The sequence below is a fragment of the Salmo salar genome, chromosome ssa14 (assembly GCF_905237065.1).
Source record: "Salmo salar chromosome ssa14, Ssal_v3.1, whole genome shotgun sequence".
Classification (NCBI taxonomy): domain Eukaryota; kingdom Metazoa; phylum Chordata; class Actinopteri; order Salmoniformes; family Salmonidae; genus Salmo; species Salmo salar.
The window spans coordinates 46,875,675-46,887,387 of NC_059455.1; positions in this window are offsets into that span (position 1 = coordinate 46,875,675).

Sequence of the window (11,713 nt, forward strand, 5' to 3'; positions counted from 1 at the left end):
TTGTGTAATGTTTAAGACCAATGGCCAATGAGCACCGATACATTTTTATCTATAATTTCTCTTCATATGACAAGGTTTGAAAAGGATATTCCAGTAGATTGTCGACGTGATTCATGATGATGACTGCAAGACTGCAAGTAAGATTTTGAAAGTATGACGCTGACATGATCGGTCCAATCAAAGCTACGGTAGATAATAACGGATTTGACATGATTTTATCTGTGGCCAATGTCCTTGAGCCTTCTTGGAAGGGCACTTCTAATGTAACTATGGCAACACCCAAGGAGCTTGAACTTTCTAGCTCTCCCTGTAGATTTGGCGGTGATGTAATGTCCCCATGAATTACAGAACACAGCCAATCACGGCGCAACTAGAGAAAATGACCAACCCCTATGCGTTGTATGTTCTGCTGTCTGCCTCTCCACAACAGAAAGCACTGAGCTAGGCTGAAACACCTACATTTTTGGAGCTGCCTTACTCAAGAAAGCAAAAAAGAGACCACGTTTGTATGCGACTTTATTAACTGAAGGAATTATTTTTACATTATTTGCTAACTGATATGTGACACGTATTGTTAATGCCTAAATGACATACAAAACAGGCAGCCAAAATAAATAAATAATAATAATCATATAATTTTGTATTTTTTGCTAAACAGGTGGTGTTCAAAACAGGTAGGTTTTGACCCACCTGCCCTGAACGATTGGTCGCCACTTGATGATCAGATAGGAATTCAAGTCAGGTAACATTTTTACTACGACTAGAAAACGCATCACAGACTGTTTTTATCTAAATGGATGATAGTTGGTGTCCGTATAGTCGAGACATGGTGGCTCGGCAGACAGCCCAAATGTACTTACATGTACATTTTATGGTTGTCCTCACATACAGTATCGCCCCTTCAGGATCAAATCAAAGTTGGAATTCTGTATTTCTTTATTTTTTATCACAGTAAAAATAGTCTTTGGACTATTTGATAAGGATCATTTGATTTTCTGATAAAATATATTATATTACAGGACAAAGGTAGAAGTTTAGATACAATCTCACATGTTTTATCTGTTTAAGGAAATTGGTGGCTAGGCAGACAGCCCAAATGTACATGTACATTTTATGGTTGTTCTCAGATAAAGTATCGCCCCTTCAGGAGCAAATCAAACTTGGAATTCTGAATAAATGTTTATCACAGTAAAAATAGTCTTTGGACTCCACCAAAGATCATTTGATTTTCTGATGAAAAAAATATTATATTACAGGATAAAGGTGGAAGTTAAGATACAATCTCACACGTTTTACCTGTTTAATGAAATGAGACACAGACTTTCACTGACTGACTTTCAAATCACAGAAGCCATCAATGTGGCTGGATAAGAGCCTTGAAAACATTGGATGTCTCCATTTAAAATATCTAGTTATACAACACATGAGCTTCTGATTCAACTGTGTCTTTATTAGAACAAGTACGTAAACAAGATGTCAAATTATGATTTTGTCGCCTGTGTTTCATTTTTACTAACCCCCTAAAAAGCAGGAGAATTCTAGTATCCATGAATGTTTTAAAGAATCTTGGAGAGCATCCTAAGACTTCTAAAAGTAATTATTTAAGGACTTGTTTGGCAGCTGGCTTGCTCACTAAGAGCCATACTTTCTCCCAAGTGTACAGCCCCATCCCCCTCTTCTTTCTCCTGTCCTCTCTCCTGCTTTCTCCCCTCTCTCCTCACTCTCTCCCCTACCCTCCTGTCCTCACTCTCTCCCCTACCCTCCTGTCCTCTCTCCTGACTCTCGCCTCACTCTCTCCCTTACCCTCCTTTCTCCCCTCTCTCTCTCCCCTACCCTCCTGTCCTCTCTCCTCACTCTCTCCCCTCTCTCCTCACTCTCTCACCTACCCTCCTTTCTCCCCTACCCTCCTTTCTCCCATAACTCTCTCCCCTCACTCTCTCCCCTACCCTCCTTTCTCCCCTCTCTCCTGACTCTCTCCCCTACCCTCCTGTCCTCTCAATCAAACAATGTACCTCCAATGCACTCATACGCACACACACACACGCGCACACACACCCTCCTTTCTGTTACAGTCTAGCTCCAACTAAGGAAGGTAAATCCAACAATCAAATCCAGTTTTACTGAAATCACTGGAAATATGCTGAATGAGCCTAAGAGCCAGTCAAATATGAAAAAGTTTAAACAATCATTCAAATAGCCAGATCATCTTTGAATGCAGGGCACAGGTTGTTTATACTGGTTGATGTGCCCCAAGGTACCTTGGATTCACACAAAACACAATGTCACTGCCAAAGACTCCAAGCACTGAAGAAAATGTTCAGAGTGTCAATATAATCAAGACTTGGTGTGAAACTTCTCGTTATCAACATTATTATATGAACAATAATGAACAGCTTTGAAGTAAATAAGCAGGCTTATACTAGTTTACAGTGTTATTGTTTATATAATGTGGTTTATATTGATCAATCCAAGTGGTATTAAAATCCCAGTCACAATTTTGTTTATTGATTTAACCCTTATTTTACCAGGTAAGTTGACTGAGAACACATTCTCATTTACAGCAACGACCTGGGGAATGGTTACATGGGGGGATGAATGAGCCAATTGGACGCCATACAATACAGAGATTACATAAGGAGTATGTGTTAGTGCCCAAATCGGTATAATCTAATCTAACCTGCATCATCTGAGGGTGTAGACAGCATCACTAATACCTCCTCTTCCCTGTGGCTCAGTTGGTAGAGCACGGTGTTTGCAATGACAGGGTTGTGGGTTTCATTCCCACGGGTGGGCTAGTATAATTCTTTTTTTTTTTTTTTATGCATGAAATGAAATGTATGCATTCACTACTGTAAGTCGCTCTGGATAAGAGTGTCTGCTAAATGACTTAAATGTAAAAAATGAATCAGTTGGCTGAAACCATACTGCTTTAGACAGACCATACTGTAAAAACATGGGACATGGGACAGCGAATATATCCAACCACACAGTGAGGAATTTGTTATGCTGTGCAGATGAGGCTAATCCAAGGGGGACCGTGGATAATATCATCAGTTATCAAAATGGAAGACTCATCCCACTGGGCACAAACTGGTTGTTTCAACATAATTTGTCAATGTATTATGACGTGGAATCTATGTGGGGTATACATTGGATTTGTTTTGAGGGTGAAATCTCTCCTCGCTCTCTTGTCTTTGTTCAACCAGTTGACCTGCCTTATCAACCCTTCCCTCCTCAAAGTATGTCATTTAGAAATGTAGGTTTCCCTCTAGCAGTTAAGCCTAGAGGTTAAGAGCATTGGGCCAGTAACAGAAAGGTTGCTAGTTCAAATCCCCGTGCCAGCAAGGTGGAAAAATCTGCCTTTTGCCCTTCTGCAGTTAACCCCCAACAATAACTGCTCTCCAGGCGCCGAAGACATAGTTAGAGAGTATCGGCGTCTGCTGGATACTCCAGGCATGGTGTGTTCAATTTTTTACAAAAACATTAGACTTGAATTTGATTCTGTTTACTATGATTAACTAGCTTGGCTGATGCGACCCAAGTGACTCACAGCACATGCGACCCAAGTGACTCACAGCTGTTTGTTAATGCAATATTTGCTCAAATTTTGCGACAGGGTTTAATTGCTTCTCTCAAATGTAATTTTTTTAACATTTGACCTCTCATTGTTTGAATTTGAAAATCCAACCATTGTAACAGAAGGGGAGCGAGAAGGGCTGAGTGTGGCTGTGGGTGTTTGAGTGAGAAAGACACAGAGGAGAGCCAACCAGTAAAAGCATAGCCTCCTTTCATTATCAATGCATTGTGCCGGTCAGGAGGACTTCCAGAGTTAGGTGTAATCCAGGCTAATGATTAAACTGCAATGGAAAAGTAATTGTTTGTCTGCTTCACTACCGATTGCTCTGAGCCTTCTCAATTTCTCAACTTCTCAATCCTCCTCTCCACCCTCTCCGCGCGGCTCACGCTTGGATTGCGTCCTACCTGACAGGTCGCTCCTACCAGGTGGCGTGGCGAGAATCTGTCTCCGCACCATGCGCTCTCACCACTGGTGTCCCCCAGGGCTCTGTTCTAGGCCCTCTCCTATTCTCGCTATACACCAAGTCACTTGGCTCTGTCATATCCTCACATGGTCTCTCCTATCATTGCTATGCAGACGACACACAATTAATCTTCTCCTTTCCCCCTTCTGATAACCAGGCGGCGAATCGCATCTCTGCATGTCTGTCAGACATATCAGTGTGGATGACGGATCACCAGCTCAAGCTGAACCTCGGCAAGACGGAGCTGCTCTTCCTCCTGGGGAAGGACTGCCCGTTCCATGATCTCGCCATCACGGTTGACAACTCCCTTGTGTCCTCCTCCCAGAGTGCTAAGAACCTTGGCGTGATCCTGGACAACACCCTGTCGTTCTCCACTAACATCAAGGCGGTGACCCGATCCTGTAGGTTCATGCTCTACAACATTCGCAGAGTACGACCCTGCCTCACACAGGAAGCGGCGCAGGTCCTAATCCAGGCACTTGTCATCTCCCGTCTGGATTACTGCAACTCGCTGTTGGCTGGGCTCCCTGCCTGTGCCATTAAACCCCTACAACTCATCCAGAACGCCGCAGCCCGTCTGGTGTTCAACCTTCCCAAGTTCTCTCACGTCACCCCGCTCCTCCGCTCTCTCCACTGGCTTCCAGTTGAAGCTCGCATCCGCTACAAGACCATGGTGATTGCCTACGGAGCTGTGAAGGGAACGGCACCTCCATACCTTCAGGCTCTGATCAGGCCCTACACCCAAACAAGGGCACTGCGTTCATCCACCACTGGCCTGCTGGCCCCCTACCTCTGAGGAAGCACAGTTCCCGCTCAACCCAGTCAAAACTGTTCGCTGCTCTGGCACCCCAATGGTGGAACAAGCTCCCTCACGACGCCAGGACAGCGGAGTCAATCACCACCTTCCGGAGACACCTGAAACCCCACCTCTTTAAGGAATACCTAGGATAGGATAAAGTAATCCTTCTAACCCCCCCCTTAAAAGATTTAGATGCACTATTGTAAAGTGGTTGTTCCACTGGATATCATAAGGTGAATGCACCATTTTGTAAGTCGCTCTGGATAAGAGCGTCTGCTAAATGACTTAAATGTAATGTAAATGTAAAATTTAAAACCCAGCGTTCTCAGGGGGAAATTGGATCACGGACTTCAAGGACAAAAAGACATTGCTTTGCAGGTCTAGTTTGAAATTACCCTTCTGGTGGTGTCTCAGATGCTAATTTATTTTTAAATCCTGAAACAATCAAGTTATTCACTAAACATTCTCCTCTCTAGATATACAAGGTGACATGGCTTTAAGATTCTGCCAGTGGTCCTCCCAACACCATGCTACAAATATTGTCAGGAAGACGATTCCGACCCAGCATCGAAGAGACCAGAAAGTCCTTCATTGACTTGCAGCCCGTAGGTTTAAATAGTGGATAGGCATGGGGAGGCATAGGGAGATTGATGGGGAAATTAGATGATAGCATTTACAAACCTCGAATGAAAGGAACAGCATGCAAAAAAATCAGTTATGCATAACTGCACACTCCAAGACATTGTTGTGTAAATGAACCTATGAGCCTCAGCTCCAAATGAATGGAAGATGTAGGCATGAAACTGGGATTGGATGTTTTATATTTATATTTGTAAATGGCTATATGGTATACAAAACAAATTGTGCGCGATGGCATTGTCAGTGTACCTCCATCCTTTGCACAAGTCCTCATATTCAAAATGATGATGATTTATATCTAACAGGTTGGGACCTGCACCAGGCGGAGGCGGAAGTGACCAGACCCTACTAATTTGTGTTGGCTCTTGGGGACTGCTCACAGGTGTTTACAGTCATTAGTGGACAGGCATTGGAGCAAGGTACACTGCGTGGGGCACTGGATGTGTGCTTCAAGTCCTATTACGTGTTTGATATCAACTTTCCCACTGTGCCCCAGCATGGAAATTATTACAGACCACAGTGTATCAGCTGTCAGGTACAGAATCCCCCGCAGTGAGACTGTTGCGAACATGTATTTTTTCAACTGAAAAATATTGATAAGTATCTACTCTTGTATGTAGTGTCAGAAGTGACAGGCAGAAACACATGTGTTTCTGTGAATGAATAGATCAATGGATGGATGAGCCATGAGTGTCTCCCTGATTCAGAGGGGTTGGGTTAAACGTGGAAGACACATTTCAGTTGAATGTATTCAGTTGTGCAACTGACTAGGTATCCCACTTCCCCTTTCCCCTTCATATAGCAATGCTCTTAAGGCACCGTTAATAGCTCTGTTGAAATTGACTTTTTGTTTGTTTTAATGCATTTTTTTGCTTGCTTGCCTTTATGTTGCACATACAACTTCATATATTTATGATTACTATAAAATGAAATGTTTTTTAAACTGGGCTGAAGTGCATTGTGGTACGCTTTCATTCTATCACAACAATTTATTTGAAATACAAAAATGTTATATTTTGGGGATTGTGAAAAGTGCTTTATGATTGAAATACAGTTATTAACTAATAACCGTCATTTGTCCATGTCCTGATCGGCTATGAAAAGCCAACTGACATTTACTCCTGAGGTGCTGACCTGTTGCACCCTCTACAACCACTATGATTATTTTTATCCGACCCTGCTGGTCATCTATGAACATTTGAACATCTTGGCCATGTTCTATTATAATCTCCACCCGGCACAGCCAGAAGAGGACTGGCCACCCCTCATAGCCTGGTTCCTCTCTAGGTTTCTTCCTAGGTTCTGGCCTTTCTAGGGAGTTTTTCCCTAGCCACCGTGCTTCTACACCTGCATTGCTTGCTGTTTGGGTTTTTAGGCTGGGTTTCTGTACAGCACTTTGAGATATCAGCTGATGTAAGAAGGGCTTAATATTTTTTTTGGATTTGATTTGAATTTGAGTAGAGTGATGTGTGTGTGTACTGTCACCTAAGAAAGCTGAAGTGTGTCACTGAATGTGCTAATCTATTAATTAGCTCTGACACTGTCTGATAAGTGGTAATAACACAGATCTGTGTTATTACCACTTAAGACAGACTGTGTCTCACACACGCACGCTTTGTTTTTCTCAGATTGCAATCTGTGTGCACATTAGGCTAATGGTTTGGACTGTTCATAAAATAGAGATCAATTTTAAATCATTCCTATTTTATGAAATCTTATTTTATGAACTAACACACTCATAATAGGGTTTCGTTTTAATGTGATATTTAAAAATATTATACATTCTTGTACATTGTGGACAATTCTCTGATGTGCTGTGATGTATGTTCTGAAATGCAGGCAAAACTAATTAATTATGACATTCAATATTGTATATTGATTGTGTGTATGAAAAGGAGGGGGTGAGATGGTAGAGAAGGCAAACATATATAAGCAAAATTGAAAATAGCATTAATTACATTGAAAATAACCCAAGGGTTACATAAACAAAATGCCCAATGTGTTGTGTCAATCCAACAACCTAATGTGCTGGGTTTATGTTACAACCCAAAACACTGGGTTGGTTTAACTTAGCAATATAGTCTAACTTACCCAGCAGTTTCGTCAAGTGCTCGACCCAAGGCGCTGGGTTACAAGCACAACCCAAACCCGCTGGGTTACAAGCACAACCCAAACCCGCTGGGTTACAAGCACAACCCAAACCAGCTGGGTTGAAATAACCCAACACTGTGGTTGTAAAATATTGTCGAAATTAGCCCAAATTTGATTATTTTTAACCCAGCATTTTGTGTGTAACAGTAATTCATTTTGGAAAAAATAATATGAATTGCCATATTAGGCATAATTCAATTTTTACCTTTTAAGATGGCAAAATAAAATATTTTCAGTGTCCTAATTAGTTTTTTGTTTTATGTTCTGCATTTTCTGATTGTTTTCAGTGCATGCAACAAGCTTCAAACAAAGGACTTCCACATGGCAGCCATCTCCAACTGTTCACTCAAAAATACAATAGTTCTGACCTGGGTATGTTTGGTTTTTGTTTTAATTATCACACATTTGTTAATTATCTTTAAACTTCCATTGGTTGAAATCTATTGCTCAGTTGGCTCATGTAAATAATTCTGTAGTTGCCCATTTAAACATTCTAAGGTCAACATCCCCATAGTGTTCACATTTCTCTCATGTAAATGTTTCAGCTACATAAAAATATGAAATAAACAATTGATTTGGGAAATATCCAGTCTGCTGTATTGATTTTTTTTTTTTTTAAATCTGTTAAGACACTGAATACGTTGTTTGTTTAGTTCTTCTATGAGAAGTTAACTTTACATTTTGTGATTTGGTTAATGTAGATACAACATTTCAATGTTAACACACAGTAACCAAAAACCTGGTCTACAGTGCATTCGGAAAGTATTCAGACCCCTTCGCTTTTTCCACATTTTGTTACGTTACAGCGTTATTGGATTAAATATTTTTCTTCCCTTGTCAATCTACACACAATAGCTCATAATGACAAAGCAAAAATAGGTTTTTAGAAATGTTTTCAAATGTATTAAAAATAAAAACAGAAAAACCTTATTTACTTAAGTATTCAGACCATTTGCTATGAGAATGGAAATTGAGATCAGGTGCATCCTGTTTCCTTGATATGTTTCTATAACTTGATTGGAGTCCACCTGTGGTACATTCAATTGATTTGATTTGGAAAGGTACACACCTGTCTGAATAAGGTCCCACAGTTGACGCTGCATGTCAGAGCAAAAACCAAGCCATGAGGTCGAAGGAATTGTCTGTAGAGCTCTGAAACAGCAGCGTCGAGGCACAGATGTGAGGAAGTGTACCAAAAATTGTCTACAGCATTGAAGGTCCCCAAGAACACAGTGGCCTCCATAATTCTTAAATGGAAAAGGTTTGGAACCACCAAGACTCTTCCTAGAGCTGGCAGTCCGGCCAAACTGAGCAATCAGGGGAGAAGGGCCTTGGTCAGGGAGGTTAGAAAGAACCCGATGATCACTAACAGAGCTCCAGAGTTCCTCTGTGAAGATGGGAGAACCTTCCAGAAGGACAACCATCTCTGCAGCACTCCACCAATCAAGACTTTATGGTAGAGGGGCCAGACGGAAGCCACTCCGCAGTAAAAGGCACATGACAGCCCACTTGGAGTTTGCCAAAAGGGACCTAAAGGACTCTCAGACCATGAGAAACAAGATTCTCTGGTCTGATGAAACCAAGATTGAACACTTTGGCCTGAATGGCAGCGTCACGTCTGGCGGAAACCAGGCACCACTCATCACCTGGCCAATACCATCCCAACGGTAAACCATGGTGGTGGCAGCATCATGCTGTGAGGATTTTTTCAGCGGCAGGGACAGGGAGTCTAGTCAAGATCAAGGGAAAGATGAATGGAGCAAAGGACAGAGAAATCCTTGATGAAAACCTGCTCCAGAGTGCTCTGGACCTCAGACTGGGGCGAAGGTTAACCTTCCAACAGGACAATGACCCTAAGACAATGCAGGAGTGGCAAGTCTCTGAATGTCCTTGAGTGGCCCAGCCAGAGCCCGGACTTGATCCCAATCAATCATCTCTGGAGAGACCTGAAAATAGCTGTGCAGCAACGCTCAGCATCCAACCTGACAAAGTTTGAGAGGATCTGCAGAAAAGAATGGGAGGATCTCCCCAAATACAGGTGTTCCAAACTTGTAGAGTCATATCCAAGAAGACTCGAGGCTGTAATCACTGCCAAAGGTGCTTCAAAGTACTGAGTAAGGGGTTTGAATACTTCTGTAGATGTAATATCACTTTTGAATTTGTAATATATTTGCTAAAATTTCTAAACACCTATTTTTGCATTGTCATTATGGGGTATTGTGTTTAGATTGATGAGGGAAAAAACGATTTAATCCATTTTAGAATAAGGCTGTAACGTAACAAAATTTGGAAAAAGTGAAGGGGTCTGAATACTTTCCGAATGCACAGTATTTTACATATTCTTGCAGAGTTTGCAGCAAACAGTAGAATGTTCACCACAAGTTTACCAGAACTTCACAAGTTTACCAAGTTCACAGTTTGCCCAAAAACGAATCTGCATGTGAAAATATGAGCTCGCTGCAAATTTGTGACAAATTGGCCAAAGGTTTTCCACAACTGTTTGTCAGATGCCATGTTTTTCAGTAAGGGCTGTCGCATGTTCTCATTGTCATGGCAACCAGGCAGGAAGCAGGATGACATGGTCAAATGAGGGCAAGGTGATAAAAACAATAATGAAATTACAAAATGGTACAGTTTCCTTCATTGTTAACAACAGGATAAATATAGCTGTTTAACCAGCACAATGTTATGCTGTATCTAACAAGGTGTTACATTGATACATTCTAAACCCTCAGGTGGCTGGACAGGCCACAGGAGATTAGCTTACTTTTCTGTCACGTTCGTCGTAAAGATGGGACCAAAGTGCAGCGGGAATGTGTGAACTCATCTTCTTTTATTGAAGGAAAGTGAACACAAAACAAAATAACAAACAATGACGACGAAGACAGTCCTGTCAGGCTAAACACTAAACATGGAACAACTACCCACAAAAACCCATGAAAAAACACCCCTACTAAATAGGACTTTCAATTAGAGACAACGAGGAACAGCTGGCTCCAATTGAAGGTCAACCCAATAAACTAAACATAGAAATAGAAAAACTAGAATGAACATAGAAATATACTAACATAGAACATTAACCAAAAAACACCGAAACACATAAAACAAACACCCCCTGCCACGTCCTGACCAAACTACAATAACAAATAACCCCTTTACTGGTCAGGACGTGACATTTTCTGAGTTCTGACTAAGTCACTTGGAAGTATTGGGAAGACATTGAAGTCACAGTTTTATTTCTAGTCATTTCAACTAATCAAAATAATATAAACCTTTTAATTTGGAAGAATATAACTTATAAATGAATTCATGAAATTAGAACAACCTTCTTTTATGATAGCTAAGACCCCATTAGTTTCACACAGTGTGAGTCTGATGTAATGGGGAGCCTGTAAATATACTGAGTGTTGTTTTTTTTGGTTGCTGATTTTAGTTGAGAATGAGTTTAAAATAATCAAAGTTGAGAAGATCTCGTATGTATTTTGTGATTGCACTTAATTCAAAGATGTCATATGGTTGTTTGTTTGTATGATGATGATGACATATGAAAATCTTCCAGGATACTTAAGGTATCTGTTTTGTATTACACGTTATATTTTCCATTTCAGAAGACTGTATTACAGAGTTATCAGGTGAGGAAATGTTTCAGGAATGGTAATGCGTCAGCGATACATTTTTCAACCAATTTCTTCTCTTCCATATTTTTTTTTTCTGAGCTCAAGGCTATATGACCCAGCGTCATCTTTCAGATCAGAAAGCGCTGTACTCAGAATGATGCAGTCACAATGACCAAGAACTTAAGACTTCAAGGACACAAGGATGATTCAAACTGAATGAATCTATACCCGAGTCATACCGAGCTGAAAAGTAAGACTGGCCAAAAAAATAATTTAAAAAAAAAAAAAATGTTATATGGAACCTTAGACAATCAATATGAAACAAAGCATAGCAAACGGAATAAACTAAACTATTTGGCAGCATGTAAAGATTAATGCCCAAGCAATGACTAAGTGCATGTTTCTGACTCTCCATAACAGGTGAGTTGATGGGCAATTAGTCTCGCTTCACCAAACTCACCGGTCTA